The sequence below is a fragment of the Mobula birostris genome, chromosome 3, assembly GCF_030028105.1.
Source record: "Mobula birostris isolate sMobBir1 chromosome 3, sMobBir1.hap1, whole genome shotgun sequence".
NCBI lineage: Eukaryota > Metazoa > Chordata > Chondrichthyes > Myliobatiformes > Myliobatidae > Mobula > Mobula birostris.
This window is the reverse complement of record NC_092372.1, coordinates 232,499,082-232,516,531: the sequence shown is the minus strand read 5'-3', so window position 1 is coordinate 232,516,531 and position 17,450 is coordinate 232,499,082. Positions and strand designations below refer to the sequence as shown.

Here is a 17,450-nt window from a genome sequence, read left to right as displayed (position 1 = left end):
AAGTCATCGCTACAATCATCATGGTCCTCTTCCGTAGAGAATACTGAAGCAAGGTATTCAATAAGTGTCTCTGCTATCTCCTCCAGTTACATACACACTTTTCCACTGTCACACTTAATTGCTCCTATTCTCTCACTTCTTATCCTCTTGCTCTTCACATACTTGTACAATGCCTTGGGGTTTTCCTTAATCCTGTCTGCCAAGGCCTTCTCATGGCCCCTTCTGGCTCTCCTAATTTCATTCGTAAGCTCCTTCCTACTGGCGTTATAATCCTCTAGATCTCTATCATTACCTAGTTTCTTGAATCTTTCGTAAGCTTTTCTTTTCTTCTTGACGAGATTTACAACAGACTTTCTCCACCACGGTTCCTGTCCCCTACCATACTTCCCTGTCTCACTGCAACATATCTATGCAGAACTCCACGCAAATATCCTCTGAACATTTGCCACATTTCTGTCGTACATTTCCCTGAGAACATCTGTTCCCAATTTATGCTTCCAAGTTCCTACCTGATGGCTATATTTCCCTTTACTCCAATTAAACACTCTCCTAACTTGTCTGTTTCTATCCCTCTCCAATGCTATAGTAAAGGAGATAGAATTGTGATCACTATCTCCAAAATGCTCTCCCACTGAGAGATCTAACACCTGACCAGGTTCATTTCCCAATACCAGATCAAGTACAGCCTCTCCTCTTGTAGGCTTATCTACATATTGTGTCAAGAAACCGTCCGAAACACACCTAACAAACTCCAGGCCATCTTATCCCCTTGTTCTAGGGAGATGCCAATCAATAGTTGGGAAATTAAAATCTCCCACCACGACAACCCTGTCATTATTACACCTTTCCAGAATCTGTGTCCCTATCTGCTCCTTGATGTCCTTGTTACTATTGGGTGGTCTATAAGAAACACCCAGTAGAGTTATTGACCCCTTCCTGTTCCTAACTTCCACCCACAGAGACTTCGTAGACCATCCCTCCATGTCCTTCTCCTTTACTGCAGCCGTGACACTATCTCTGATCAACGATACCATGCCCACACCTCTTTTGCCTCCCTCCCTGTCCTTTCTGAAACATCTAAAGCCTTGCATTCTAACTAACTATTCCTGCCTCTGAGCCATCTAAGTCTCTGTAATGGCCACAACATCATGGCTCCTAGTATTGATCCACACTCTAAGCTTATCCGCTTTGTTCATAATACTCCTTGAATTAAAATAGACACATCTCAAACCATCGGTCTGAGCGCTTCCCTTCTCTATCACCTGCCAATCATCCCTCTGGCACTGTCTACAAGCTTTTTCTATTTGTGAGCCAACCTCCTCTTCCCCAGTCTCTTCAGTTCGGTTCCCACCCCCTAGTATTTCTAGTTTAAACTCTCCTCAATACCCAAAGCAAACCTCCCCACTGGGATGTTGGTCTCCCTTGGATCCAAGTGCAACCCGTCCTTTTTGTACAGGTCACACCTGTCCCAAAAGAGGTCCCAATGATCCAGAAATCTGAATTCCTGCCCCTGCTCCAATCCCTCAGCCACACATTTATCCTCTACCTCGTTCTATTCCTATACCCACTGTCACGTGGCACTGGCAGTAATCCCGAGATTACTACCTTTGATGTCCTGCTTCTTAACTTCTTTCCTAACTCCCTGTAATCTGTTTTCAGGACCTCCTCCCTTTCCCTGCCTATGTCGTTGGTACCAATATGTACCACGACCTCTGGTTGTCTCCTTCCCATTTCAGGATATTGTGGACACGATCAGAAACACCCCAGACCCTGGCACCTGGGAGGCAAACTACCTCGGCCTGAAACGTTGACTGCACCTCTTCCTACAGATGCTGCTTGGCCTGCTGCGTTCACCAGCAACTTTGATGTGTGTTGCTTGAATTTCCAGCATCTGCAGAATTCCTGTTGTATCCATATTTCTTTTCTGCATCCACAGAATCGCCTGTCTGACCCCCTAAATATAGAGTCCCCTATTACTGCTGCCATCCTCTTCCTTTCCCTACCCTTCTGAGCCACAGGGCCAGACTCTGTGCCAGAGGCACGGCCACTGTCGCCCACCCCCCCCCACCCCCAACAGTACCGAAACAGGAGTACTTATTGTTATGGGGGACAGCCATTGGGGTACCTCTAGTATCTGACTCTTGCCCTTCCCCTTCCTATCATCCACTTATCTGTCTCCCCAGGCCCCGGTGTGACTACTTGCCTTTTGCTCCTCTCTATCATCTCCTCACTCTCCCTGAGCAGACGAAGGTCATCGAGCTGCATCTCCAGTTCCATTATAAAGACCCAAAGGAGCTGCATCTCGACACACCTGGTGTAGATGTGGCCGTCCAGGAGGCTGGGAGTCTCCCAGACTTCCCACATCTGACACCCAGTACAGAGCACCGGCCTCACACATATACTTCCTGTCTGTATTCTACTCAGGCAACCTACCTCGCCTCGACCCATTATCATCTAAGCCCTGTTGAGCCAAAGCCCTCCTACTCTGTCTACCTATATACTCTGTTGCTCACTCTATAAAGCCAACTCTTCGCGCTGTTCTAACTGGCTGACGTCCACGCGCTTGCGCAGTCGTGCCTCGATCAAAACCATGAAAGTCGTGCCCCAATAGTTCATGGGAAACAGAGTGGACAGCGCTGTGGGACAGTTCACAGGAACAAAATGGGCAGTGTTGTAGGACAGTTCATGGGAAGCAGAGTAGACAGCGTTGTGGGACAGTTCACCAGAACGGAGTGGACAGCACTGTGGGACAGTTCACAGGAAATGGAATGGACAGAGTTGTGGGACTGAACATGGAAAACAGAGTGGTCAGTGCTGTGGGATTGTTCACAGGAAACAGAGTAGATGGTGCTGTGGGACAGTTGACTTGAAACAGAGTGGACAGCGTTATGGGATAGTTCATGGGAACGGACTGGACAGCTGTGGGACAGTTAACGGGTAATGAAGTGGACAGCGCTGTGGGACAGTTCATGGGGAATGGAGTAGACAACGTTATGGGATAGCTCATGGGACACAGTGGATAGCACTATGGGACAGTTCATGGTAAACGGAGTAAAGGCATGGTTCGACAGTTCACTGGAAATGGAGAAGATGGCGTTGTGGGACAGTTCACAGGAAACATAGAAACATTGAACATAGAAACAGAGACAACCTACAGCACAATACAGGCCCTATGGCCCACAATGCTGTGCTGAACATGTACTTACTTTAGAAATTACCAAAGGTTACCCATAGCCCTCTATTTTTCCAAGCTCCATATACCTATCCAAGAGTCTCTTAAAAGACCGAATCGTATCTGTCTCCACCACTGTTGCCGGCAGCCCATTCCACGCACTCACCAGTCTCTGCGTAAAAAACTTACCCCTGACATCTTCTCTGTACCTACTGCCAAGCACCATAAAACTGTGCCCTCTCGTGCTAGCCATTTCAACCCTGGGAAAAAGCCTCTGACTATCCACACGATCAATGCCTCTCATCATCTTATATACTTCTATCAGGTCACCTCTCATCCTCTGTCGCTCCAAGGAAAAAAGGCCGAGTTCACTCAACCCATTCTTATAAGGCATGCTCCCCAATCCAGCCAACATCCTTGTAAATCTCCTCTGCACCCTTTCTCTGGTTTCCACATCCTTCCTGTAGTGAGGCGACCAGAACTGAGCACAGTACTCCAAGTGGGGTCTGACCAGGGAACTACATAGCTGTAGCAGATGTCATTGTAGGGCAGTTCACGGGAAATGGAGTAGATAATGCTCTGGGATAGTTCACGGTAAACGGAGTGTACAGCAGCGAAGGACAGTTCACGGGTTACGGAGTAGGAAGCGTTGTGGGACAGTTCATGGGAAATGGAGTAGACATCGTGGGTAAGTTCACGCGAAATGGAGTTGTCAGCCATGTGGGACAGTTCACAGGAAATGGAGTGGGTGACGTTGTGGGTCAGTTTACGGGAAACAGAGCAGACATCGTGGTGGGACACTTCGCGACAAACCGAGTAGGCGGCATGATGTAGTGCAAGGGAAACGGAGTTGTCAGCATTGGGGAACAGTTCACGGGAAACGGAGTGGACGGCGTTGTGGGACACGTCATGGGAATGGAGTAGACAGCGTGGAGGGGCAGATCACCGGAAATGGAGTGGACAGTGTTGTGGGACAGTTCATGTGAAACGGAATAGACAGCATTGTAGGACAGTTCATGGGCAATGTAGTATATGGCATGGGATAGTTCACGGGAAATGGAGTGGATAGCGTTCAGGATCACTTCACGGAAAACGGAGTAGACAACGCTGTGGGACAGTTCATGGGAAACGCAGTGGACTGCGTTGATGGACTGTTCACGAGAAATAGAGTGGATGGCGTTGTGGAACAGTTCAAGGAAAATAGTGTAGTCGGCGCTGTGAGACAGTTCACGATTCACGAGAAACAGGACAGTTCATGGGAAACAGAGTAGACATCGTTGTTGGACAGTTTGCGGGAAATCGAGTAGACCGTGTGGGTTAGATCACAGGAAGCAGAGTAAACAGCGTTGTGGGACAGTTCACGGGAAGCGGAGTAAATGTCGTTGTGGGACAGTTCACCGGAAACGGAGCAGACGTCATTGTGGGACGGTTTGTGGGAAATGGATTGGACAGCATTGTGGGACAGTTCGCGGGAAGCGGAGTAGACGTCGTTGTTGGACGGTTTGCGGGAAATCGAGTCGACTGCATAGGATATTTCATGGAAAATGGAGTGGACAGCATTTTGGGCCAGTTTACGAAAAGCAGAATAGATGGCGAGTGACAGTTCATAGTTAACGAAGTGGGCAGCATTCAGGGTCAGTTCACGGGAAACGGATTGGGCAGCACTGTGGGACAGTTCGTGGGAAACAGAGAGGACAGCGTTGTGGAATGGAGTGGACAACGTTGTGCGACTGTTCACGGGAAACAGAATAGTCATTGTTTTTGGACAGTTTGCAACAAATCAAGCAGGCGGCGTGGGATAGTTCAGGGGAAACGGAGTAGATGGTGTTGTGGGACAGTTCACGGAAAACAGAGAGGACGGCGTTGTGCGATAGTTTACAGGAAACAGAATGTACAGCGTTGTGGAACAGTTCACAGGAAACAGAGTAGACAGTGTTGTGGGACAGTTCACGGAAAACAGAGAGGACGGCGTTGTGCGGTAGTTTACAGGAAACAGAATGTACAGCGTTGTGGGACAGTGACGGGAAACAGAGTAGACGACGTGCTGCGATAATTTACGGGAAACAGAATGTACAGCATTGTGGGACAGTTCGCAGGAAACGAAGTGGACTGTGCTGTGGGACAGTTCACAGGAAACAGAGCAGATGCTGTGGGAAGTTTCACGGGAAACGGAGTGAACAGTGCTGTGGGACAATTCACATGAAATGGAGTGGGCAACGTTGTGGGACAGTTCACGGGAAACGAGAGGTCAGCGTTCTGGGACAGTTTATGGGAAACAAAGTAGACATCATTGTGGGACAGTTCATGGAAACGAGAGGTCAGCGTTGTGGGACAGTTCATGGGAAATTGAGTAGACAGCGTTGTAGGACAGTTCATGGGTTACAGAGTAGACAGCGTTGGGGATAGTTCATAGGAAATTGAGTAGACAGCATTGTGGGACAGTTCATGGGAAATTGAGTAGACAGCGTTGGGGATAGTTCATGGGTTACAGAGTAAACGACGTTGTGAGATAGTTCATGGGAAACAGAGATGATGGTGTTATTGGTGTGGAGAACACCCTGCCAGTGGTGGTGGTAGAGGCAGATACACGAGGCATATTGGTGAGAGTGGTAGGTGTGTGGACCACCTTGACAGCGGTGGAGGTAGAGACAGGTCTTTTTGGGACTTTTAAGATACTCTTACATAGGCACATGGATTATAGAAAAATAGAGGTCTATGTGGGAGGGAAGAGGTAGATTGATCTTGGAGTAGGTTAAAAGGACTATGAAGGACCTGTATTCTGCTGCGCTGTTCCCTTTGTTATGAGGGCAGACTAGCCAATAAAGCAGGAATGCAAAAGTTTTTTCAGTTATATAAAGAGTAAAAGGGAGGTGAGAGTTGATATTGGACCACCAGAAAATGATGCTGGTGAGGTAGTAATAGGGGACAAGGAAATGGCAGATAACTTAATGGGTACTTTGCATCTGTCTTCACTGTGGAAGACACTAGCAGTGTACCAGTGGTCCATGAGTATTAAGGAGTAGGAGTGAGTGCCATTGCAATTACAAAGGAAAAAGTGACAGACAAACTCAAAAGTCTTTCAGTGGATAAGTCACCTGGACCAGATGGACTACATCCCAGAGTCCTAAGAAAGATTGCGGAAGAGTTAACGGATGCATTGGTCATGTTCTTTCAAGAATCACTTGATTCTGACAGTCCTGGAGGACTGAAATATTGCAAATGTCACTCCATTTCTTTAAGAACATAAAAGGACAAATGAAAGGAAATTATAGGCCAACTAGCCTAAACTCAGTGGTTGTGAAAGTGTTGGAGTCTATTATTAAGGATGAGGTTTTGAGTTATTTGGAGACTAATGATAAACTCAAAGTCAGCATGGTTTCTGTAAAGGGAAATCTTGCCTGACAAATCTGTTAGAGTTCTTTCAGGAAGCAGGGTGGACAAAGGAGAAGCAGTGGAAGCCATTTATTTGGATTTTCAGAAGGCATTTGATAAAGTGCCACACATGAGGCTACTTAACAAGATAAAATCCTATGGCATCACAAGAAAGTTACTGGCATGGATAGTGGAATGGCTGGCAGGAAGGAGACAGCGAGTGGGAATAAAAGGAGCCTTTTCTGGTTGGTTGTTAGTGACAAGCGGTATTCCTCAGGCGTCAGTGTTGGGACCACTTTGTTTACCAATGATCTAGATCATGGAATTGATGGCTTTGTGGCAAAGTTTGTGGATCATATGAAGATTGGCGGCAGGGTAGGTAGTGCTGAGGAAGCAATGTGATTGAGCAGGGCTTAGACAAACGGAAGAATGGGCAAAAAGTGACCGATGGAATATAGTGTGGGGAAATGTATGATAATGCATTTTGGTAAAAGGAACAATAGTGCAGACTATTATCCAAATGGGGAGAAGGTTTAAACATCAGAGGTGCGGAGGGACTTGGGAGCCCTCATGCAAGACTCCCACAAAGTTAATTTACAAGTTGCGTCTATGGTAAAGAAGGCAAACCCAATATTGGCATTTATTTCAAGAGATATAGAATATAAAAGCAAGGAAATAATGCTGAACCTTCATAAGACACCAGTCAGGCCACACTTAAGAGTATTGTCAACAGTTTTGGGCACCATATCTCAGAAAGGATGTGTTGTCATTGGAGAGCGTCCAGAGGAGGTACACAAGGATGATTCCGAGAATGAAGTGGTTACCATATGAGAAACGTTTGGCAGCTTTGGGCCTGTACTCACTGGAATTTAGAAGGATTCAGGGGGATCTTATTGAAACCTATCGAATGTTGAAAGGACTAGATAGGGTGGATGTGGAGAGGATCTTTCCTGTGGTGGGGGTATCCAGAACTAAAGGGCACAGCCTCAAAATTGAGGGGTGACCCCTTAGAACAAAGGTAAGGAGGAATTTTTTTAGTCAAGGAGTAGTGAACCTGTGGAATGCTCTGCACAGACTGCAGTGGAGGTCAAGTCCGTGTGTATATTTAAGGCAGAAGTTGATAGTTTCCTGATTGGTCAGGGCATCAAAGGATATGGTGAGAAGGCAGGTGTTTGGGGTTGAGTGGGATCCGAGATCAGTGTTGTAAAATGGAGAGACATTGGGGTACAGGGACAGGGTTCCCTGGAAGTGGTGATACAGGTCGACAGGCTGATGAAGGTGGTGTTTCACCAGTCAGGCCACTGAGATAAGCTATACAAGAAGCTGGTGCGGCCACACTTGGAGCAGTGTGCCCAGTTGTGTCTGCTAGCTATAGGATGGATCTCACTAAGCTTCGGAGGGTGGTGCAGATATTTAGGTCAATGTTACTGGGATTGAGTTATGAGGAGAGGATGTATAGGCTTGGACTGGTTTCCCGGGATAGAGGACGCTGAGAGGACAGCTTCAAGGCTCATATTAATAACTTTCTGTTCGCAAGGCCTTTGAGAAAGTCCTGCATGGGAGGCTGGTCAGCAAATAAGGGGAAAATTTACAAGGATGTTGCCATGATTTGTGGACCTGAGTTATAGAGAAAGGTTACACAGGTTAAGTTTATTCCCTGGAGTGAAGGGGGAATGAGGGGAGGTTTGCAAGAGGTATACAAAATTATGAGGGTGCAGATAGGAAAAACGCAAGAAAGGGTTGTTCCACTGAGACTGGGTGCGGCTAGAACTAGATGTCAGGGGTTAAAGGTAAAAGGTGAAATATTTAAGAGGAACTTGAGGGGGATCTTGTTCACTCAGAGGGTGGTGAAAATGTGGAATGAGCTACCAGCACAAGTGGTGGGAGTGGAATCAATTTCAATGCTTAACATAGAACACAGAAACATAGAAATGTAGAAAACCTACAGCACAATACAGGCCCTTCAGCCCACAAAGTTTGCTGAACATGTCCCTACCTTAGAAATTACTAGGGTTACCCATAGCCCTCTATTTTTCTAAGCTCCATGTACCTATCCAAAAGTCTCCTAAAAGACCCTATCGTATCCGCCTCCACCACCGTTCCCAACAGCCCATTCCATGCACTCACCACCCTCTGTGTAAAAAAACTTACCCCTGACATCTCTTCTGTACCTACTCCCCAGCACCTTAAACCTGTGCCCTCCTGTGGCAACCATTTCCACCCTGGGAAAAAGCCTCTGACTATCCACATGATCAATGCCTCTCATCATCTTATACGCCTCTATCAGGTCACCTCTCATCCTCCGTCACTCCAAGGAGAAAAGGCCGAGTTCACTCAACCTGTCTTCAAAAGGCGTGCTCCCCAATCCAGGCAACATCCTTGTAAATCCCCTCTGCACCCTTTCTATGGTTTCCACATCCTTCCTGTAGTGAGGCAACCAGAACTGAGCAGGTGGGGCTTGACCAGAGTCCTATATAGCTGTAACATTACCTCTCGGTTCCTAAACTCAATTCCACGATTGATGAAGGCCAATACACCGTACGCCTTCTTAATCACACAGTCAACCTGCACATCTGCTTTGAGTGTCCTAAGGAATCAGACCCCAAGATCCCTCTGATCCTCCACCCTGCCAAGAGTCTCACCAATAATACTACATTCTGCCATCATATTTGATCTACCAAAATGAACCACTTCACAGTTATCTGGGTTGAACTCCATCTGCCACTTCTCAGCCCAGTTTTTCATTCTATCCATGTCCCCCTGTAACCTCTGACACCCCTCGACACTGTCCACCACACCTCCAACCTTTGTGTCATCAGCAAATTTACTAACCCATCCCTCCACTTCCTCATCCAGGTCATTTATAAAATTCACCAAGAGTAAGGGTCCCAGAACAAATCCCTGAGGCACACCACTGGTCACCGACCTCCAATCAGAATACGACCCGTCTACAACTGAAGAGAAGTTTGGATAGGTGCATGACAAACACAAGGAAGTCTACAGACGCTGGAAATCCAAAGCAATTCACACAAAATGCTGGAAGAACTTTAAGCATCCTCCCCCTTCCTTCTCAGTCCTGAAGAATAGTTGTGGCCTAAAAAGTCAACTGTTTACTCTTTTCCATAGATGCTGCGTGACCTGTTCCTCCAGCCTTTTATGCGTGTTGCTTTGGGAAGATCCATGGATGGGAGTGGTATAGTCTGGGTGTAGGTCAATGGGACGAGGCAGTTAAATGGTTCAGCACAGACTAGATAGACCGAAGGGCCTGTTTCTGTGCTGCACTTTTCTATGACACATGACCCCCCACATCACATAGATCCAAACATATGTGGCCCCTCACTGAACATATCCAATGCACATGACCGTTCATCAGAGATCCAACACGTGAGCCCCACATCACATAGATCCAACACACGCGATGCATCCCTGAAGATATCCAACACGTGACCCCTCAGAGGTCAAACACATGTGAGCCCCATATCACATGGATCCAACACATGTGACCCATCCAGGAAGCTATCCAACACGTGACCCTGCACCTCAGAGATCCAACAGATGTGTCTGCTCCCCGAGGACTACAGTTCTATGTGGGGCAGTTTCCCCTGGGCCAGTTCCACCCAGGAGGGACAGGGCTATGAACCCAGTGTTAACTCCATCTGCTCAGTTCCCTCTACACCATCCACCCACGGTGAGCCCAGTGTCCCCTCTACACACCCCCACCCACTGTGAGTCCAGTGTCCCCTGTACACACCCCCACCCACAATGAACTCATTCCCCCCATCCACGGTGAGCCCAGTGTCTCCTCTACACACCCCCATCCACGGTGAACTCATTCCCCCCACCCACGGTGAGCCCAATGTCCCCTCTACACCCACCACCCACTGTGAGCCCAGTGTCCCCTCTACACACCCCCACCCACGGTGAACTCATTCCCCCCACCCACGGTGAGCCCAGTGTCTCCTCTACACACCCCCACCCACGGTGAGCCCAGTGTCCCCTCTACACACCCCCACACACAGTGAGCCCAGTGTCCCCTCTACACACCCCCACCCACGGTGAGCCCAGTGTCTCCTCTACACACCCCCATCCATGGTGAACTCATTCCCCCCACCCACAGTGAGCCCAGTGTCCCCTCTACACACCCCACCCACGGTGAGCCCAGCCTGTGCTCTGTCAGTCAGGGAGGATCTCTATCTGGCCCCTGTGGGCCCAGGGCCCTTCACGCCTCCCCTACCCACGGTGAGTCAGCCTCTGCACGGCCGTTTGCATTCCTCCTGCCCGTTTACCTTGGTTTCGGTGGTACATGACAGAAAGTTTTCCAAGCTGCCAGAAGCAGTGGTGACGCAGGGCTGTATTTGATTACACAGTGCAAGGCGATTCTGCACTTCCTACACGGTCTAGAACTTGAATGGCCGTAAAAGAGCGGCTCAGCCACACCTGTCCTGGCAGCCTGACAGCCAGACTGGGACCTAACGTTACCACACCCTGTGCACAATCCAGAGGTGAGGTGCAAAGGGCGAAGACTGGGGAGGGGAGTGGTAAGTGACATGGGTCAGGACATGACAGCAGGATATTCAGCGACAGGTACAGACAGTGTGACGAGTTGCAGGGGCTCCCGACTGTGCCCGTGGGGCCCACCGGAACGTCGCAGTTGAGGAAACCACTCTCAGTGCCCCTTTAAGCTGGAACTTTAGTTAAATTACAACCTGAAGTAGACAGGTCACTGCAGCCTCATGACTCACCGACAGCACTCTCTGCCAGACCGATGGTATCGCTCACTAACATAACCAAAATACAGCATTCCTGACTGCAACGGCTGGGATTTACTCCCGAAGGACTCTCACATACAGCTCCCTGCTGAACCTCACCATTCCCTCACAAGTTCACAATAATTCCTATGAGAGGGTGTTTGATGGCTCCAGGACAGTTCTCAGTGGAATTCAGAAGAATGATGGGGCGATCTCATTGAAACATATCCACTATTAAAGGTCTCAACAAAGGGCACGGAGAGGATGTATCCTATGGCGGGGAAGTCTAAGACCAGAGGAACTCATCAAAATACAAGGGGAGGGAGGGGGATGAGGCAAGCAGCGGGCATAAGGGGAAGGGGAGAGAGGAGGGGGAGGGGGGAGAGAGCAAGTTGGGGTGATAGGACAAACTGGGGGCGTAAGGGGTGAGTTGGGGGGAAACGACATGGTCTCTGGTGTTTCACTTCACATGGACCCACTGAGAATATCACTGCACTGAAATATGTCAACAGTGAATGTTCTCCTCCAACCCCACTAACATTCTCCACACAAGCTCCCTTCTTCCGACTCCCAAAAAACCCTCACATCATCTCATTTCCCAGCCACCCACCATTTCTCTCCCTCTCCCATCATGTGCCAATCTCCGTGACTCTCACACACCTGGGACTGATCGTCTCTCTGTCCCCTCACACACCCGATATGGATCATCTCCCTGACCCTCACACACCCGGGATCGGTCATATCCCTGTCCCTCACACACCCGGGATCGGTCATATCCCTGTCCCTCACACACCCGGGATCGGGCATATCCCTGTCCCTCACACACCCGGGATCGGGCATATCCCTGTCTCTCACACACCCGGGATCGGTCATATCCCTGTCCCTCACACACCCGGGATCGGGCATATCCCTGTCCCTCACACATCCGGGATCAGTCATATCCCTGTCCCTCACACACCCGGGATCGGGCATATCCCTGTCTCTCACACACCCGGGATCGGTCATATCCCTGTCCCTCACACATCCGGGATCACTCATCTCCCTGTCTCTCACACACCCAGGATCAGTCATCAGTCATCTCCCTGTCCCTCACACATCCGCGATCAGTCATCACTTCTCTCTGTCCCCTCACATTCCCGGGATCGAATGTCTCACTCTCCCCTCACCGCCAGGATCGATCGTCCCTCTGCCCCTCTCACACTGGGGTTCGTTTGTCTGTCTGTCACCACACACCACCCGGGATATATTGCCCCTGCAACCGCTGACAACACTTGATCAATTGCATCCCTGAGAGCTGGAAAGGGCATATATTAAGGGTAATGGCACAACTGTAATGGAGAATTTAATATGCAAGGGGATTGGGAAAATCAGGTCTGTGTCAGAACGCAAGAGAGGAAACTTGCTGAATGTCTACCAGATGGCTATTTTGAGCAGCTTGTGCTTGAGTCTACTTGGAGAAAGGCTATCTTAGATTGGGTGTTTTATGATAACCCAGATCTTATTAGGGTGCTTAATGTAAAGGAACCCTAAGGAAGCCGGATTCATAATATGATTGAGTTCATACTACAACTTGAGAGGGAGAAGCACATGTCACATATATTAGGATCACAATGGAGTAAAGGGAATGACAGAGGAGTTTGCCCTGGTGTTTTGGAGGAGGGTAATGACGGGAATGATGGCAGAGCAGAGATGGCTGAAGTTTCTGGGAGTAATTCACAAGACACAGGATAGATATGTCCCACAGAAGTTGTTCTCAAATGGCAGGGGTACAGAACACCTGCAATCAATCCTCACACACCATGGGATCAATCATTACTCTGTCCCTCACAAACCCGGGATCAATCATCTCTACTGCCACAACCTCTGAATCCGTGCTCAGTTAGCTTCCTCCCCACCCCCACCCCTGAACATTCTCTCCTCCCCCACACCTGAACATTCTCCCCACCCCCGCCCTTTCTCCACACCCCCACCCCTGAATATTCTCCCCACCACCACCCCACCCCTGTCGCCACTCTCCCCTCCTGTCAGGACAGATTGCTCTGCAGCTCCTGCTCTCGGCTGCTGCAGCCCCTGTGCATTCTTGCTGCAGCAATGCAGCTTTGACTTGCAGTGATGAGAGGTTTGGACAGTCGGTGCAGTCAGCATGACAGCAGAAACCGTCCCCTCCATCACCCAGAAACCCACCCCGCTCAACTCCACTCGTCTCCCCCCCCTACTCTCCTCTCCCCCCCTTTGCCTCCCCTTCCCGTCCTTACCCAGACACCAACCTGTCCTTACCATGTCCAACCCACCCCCTACCGCACTTCCCCTCCCACTATCCCTACCTGTCCCCTACCCCCTTCCCCCCCATCCCTACCCACCCCCTACCCACTTTCCCCCATCCCCTTCCCTTTCCCCTCCCCACATCCCTACCTGTCCCCTCCCCCTTTCCCCACCCCACCGTCCCCTCCCCACAACCCCTACCCATCCCCTACACCTCCCTTCCCCACCGTCCCTACCCGTCCCCTCCCCCATCCCTACTTGTCCCCTACCCCCTTTCCCCTCCCATCCCTACCCGTCCCCTACCCCCATCCCTACCGCACCTCCCCTCCCCATCCCTACCCATCTCCTACCCCTTTCCCCTCCCCATCCTGACTCGTCCCCTACCCCCTTTCCCCTCCCCATCCCCTACCCTTTCCTCTCCCCCATCCCTACCATCCCCTACCCCCTTTCCCCTCCCCTATCTCTACCCATCCTCTACCCCCTTTCCCCACCATCCCTACCCACCCTCTCCCCATTCCTACCGCACCTCCCCTCCCCATCCCTACCCATCTCCTACCCCTTTCCCCTCCCCATCCTGACTCGTCCCCTACCCCTTTCTCCTCCCCATCCCCTACCCCCTTTCCTCTCCCCCATCCCTACCGTCCCCTACCCCCTTTCCCCTCCCCTATCCCTACTCATCCTCTACCCCCTTTCCCCACCATCCCTACCCACCCCCTCCCCATCCCTACCCGTCCCTACCGCACCTCCCCTCCCCCATCACTACCCATCTCATCCCCTACCCACTTTCCCCTACCCATTCCCCATCCCCTACCACATCTGCCTTCCCCCATCCCTATCGAACTTCCCCTCCCCACTATCCCTACCCGTCCCCTCCCCCCATCCCTACCCCCTTTCCCCTCCCCATCCCTACCCTTCCCCTACCCCCTTTCCCCTCCCCACCGTCCCTATCTGTCCCCTTCCCCGATCCCTACCCGCCCCCATCCCTACCCGTCTGCTCCCCTTTCCCCTCCCCTCCCCCCTACCACACTTCCCCTCCCCCCTTCGTCTTTGTGTCTCCTATCCATCCCAATCTGCCCTGTCCCCCACCTGTCCCTAATCTGCTTTACCCTACCCATCCCCACTGCACTTCCCCTCCCCACCATCCCTACTCTCCCCTACTCACCCTCTACCCCCTTCCCCATACCTGTCCGCTCCCCACTTCGCTTTTGTGTCCCCTACTCGTCCCTGATCTGCCCTGCCAATCCCCTCCCCCTTTTCCCCTACCTGTCCCTACCATCTCCTGCCACACTGCCCCCCTCCTACTGACACCCTGCCCACACATCACGACACGACCCCCCAATGTCTCTTCAGATCGCACTGCCCTTCCCCACCCTCTCCCCTGCACACACTGACCCTCTCCAATCCCTTCACAACACACAGTAGCTTCCCACCCTCACACCCTCGCCTGGGGCCCAGACACACACACACACACACCTTTGAGGGAGCTGATTTCGTGCTGGATGGCGCGGGAGCTGTCCATGGGCCGGGGAAGACACACTGAATCCAGGCACTGCCTTGCTGCACAACCCGACTCACACTGCAGCCCTGCAGCATCGGCTCAGCTCTCAGCCAATCACCGCACTGACTGACCCCTCCCCGGTCTAATGTGATGAATGGGGGAAGAGGGAGCGAGTGGGATAGGCTGAGAACCAGAGAGAGAGAGAGAGAGAGGAAGATAGAGAACGGAGAGGGAGAGAGTGAGAGAGAGCAGAGAGAGACAGAGAGGGAGAGAGAGAGACAGACACAGAGAGAGAGTGAGACAGACAGGGGGAGAGAGTGAGACGGAGAGAGAGAGAGAGAGAGAGAACAGAGTGAGAGAGACCAGGAGAGAGACAGACAGAGACACACACAGAGCAAGAGAGACAGAAAGGATGGGAGAGAGGGGCGAGGGGGGCAAGAGGGTGGTGGGAGAGGGGGCGAGGGGGGGCAAGAGGGTGGTGGGAGAGGGGGCGAGGGGGGGCAAGAGGGGGGAGAGGGAGGAGATGGGGAGGGGGTGAGAGAGGGGAGTCGGAGAGAGGGAGTCAGGAGAGAGGGGGCAAGAGGGAGATGGAGAGATATAGAGAGCAAGGGGGGGACAGACAGGAAGAGACCAATATAGACGGAGAGAGGGACAGAGACAGGGAGAGCCTCAGAGACAGACAGGTGGGATGGAAGGACAGGGTGCAGTTGGATGAAAGTGTGGACAGAGACTGGGTGCAGTGTGTCAGAAACCGATGACCCTGTTGAGATTTCTCCTTCCCTCCCGGTCTCCTGAGTTGGAATGGAGAAAGAGAGGGCAGAGGGAGAGGAGTGGGAACTGCGTGGGTAGTGCAACCTAAGGGAAGGGGGTGCAGAGCAGTATGTTGGGAACCGATGACCCTGCTGAGATAATACCCTCCCCCCCCCCCCGGGTCAGTACCATCTCCAGGATGAATGCTGTGGGTCTGTGACGGGTTAACCCCATCTGTGAACCAGTCTGGATATAAATATCCCGTCAACATCTGAGCTAAGACGGACACCTGGGCCTCACTGCTTAGGGTAGTGTCATACAGAAAAATAGTACAATATAGGCCCTTCAGCCCATCAGTCGATGCTGACCACAGTATCTGCTCAACTGGTCTCAATTTCCTACATGCAGCCCAAACCCTTCCAGCCCCACCCCTCCATGTACCAATACAAAGGATTATACCTGATAACTCAAAAGTTCTCCAGCGGTGGTTAGCCGTGCGAACAAACATAGATTAACTACCAGTGCAACAGACTGAATGTGAACTTTAATCAGACCGACATTCAGTAACAAGCCCTTTAATCTGTTCCTATTGTGTTGCCCAGTGAGCTCGTCCTATTTGCCTGCGATTGGCCAACAGCCCCTTAAACCTGTCCAATCAATATACTTACTGAGATGGCTTTTAAATGTTGCTAATATGCCCAAGTCCAGGCAACATCCTGGTAACCCTTTGCTGCACTCTTTTTGCTTTAATAACGTCCTTCCTATAACAGGGCTACCAAAACTGCATACAATACTCCAAGTGTAGCCTCACCAATGTTTTTCACAATTACAACACAATTTCCCAATTCCTAAACTGAATGCCCTGGCTAATGAAGGCCAGCATATCAAATGGTGTCCAACTCTGAAGGCACTTTCACTTGGACTGCTCCGACTCTCTGGTCCATAACACTCTCCAGGACTCTGCCATTCCTTGTACTGTCCAACTTCCCAACATACAACACCTCATGTTATCTAGATCGAAGGCTATTTGCCAGTCCTCAGCCCACATAGCCAGTTGATCCAATGAGAAATGAAGTGTCAGCAGATTGTGGAGAGGAGCAAAACACAAATCTATATTTGTATTTGGAATGGGTGCTTTTAATTTTCCCAGTGTTTATACCAACTTCCCCACTGTTTCCCCAATGTTCACAGGGAATTCCCATGTTTCCCCAGTGTTTACAGGGACATCCCCAACCCCTCCCCCCTCCGAGTGTTTACAAGGTCTTCCCCAGTGTTTACAGGAACTTCCCCACTGTTTCCCCAATGTTTACAGGGACTTCCCCGGTGTTTCCCCAGTACTTACAGGGACTTCCCCAATGTTTGCCCAGTGTTTACAGGGACTTCCCCAATGGTTACAGGGAATTCCCGTGTTTCCCCAGTGTTTACAGGGACTTCTCCAGTGTTTCCCCAGTACTTACAGGGACTTCCCCAGTGTTTGCCCAGTGTTTACAGGGACTTCCCCAGTGCTTACAGGAAATTTCTCAGTGTTTGATGGGGAAAGTGATTCGGAGCAAGAAGGCTGCAAGTGGAACGGCTAAGGATTTTCAGAGCGAAGGCATTTTACTACTGGGGGTAAAAAAGAGGCAAGACTGTGCAGGCACATGACGTC

The 17,450-nt window shown here is 50.6% G+C and overlaps 1 protein-coding gene across 8 annotated transcripts in view; it reads right to left on the bottom strand.

Moving 5' to 3' along the window:
- The window catches only part of LOC140195654 (plectin-like), a 435,007-nt gene that overhangs the window by 248,957 nt on the left and 168,600 nt on the right, over positions 1-17,450 (bottom strand). The window contains exon 1 of one of the 8 annotated variants that reach the window (XM_072254372.1): positions 15,028-15,041. The exons of the other annotated variants lie outside the window; for them this stretch is intronic. The gene's annotated coding sequence lies outside the window, so the exon portion shown is untranslated. Of the gene's footprint in view, positions 1-15,027; positions 15,042-17,450 lie in introns of those variants that run through there. 8 annotated transcript variants of the gene reach the window in all.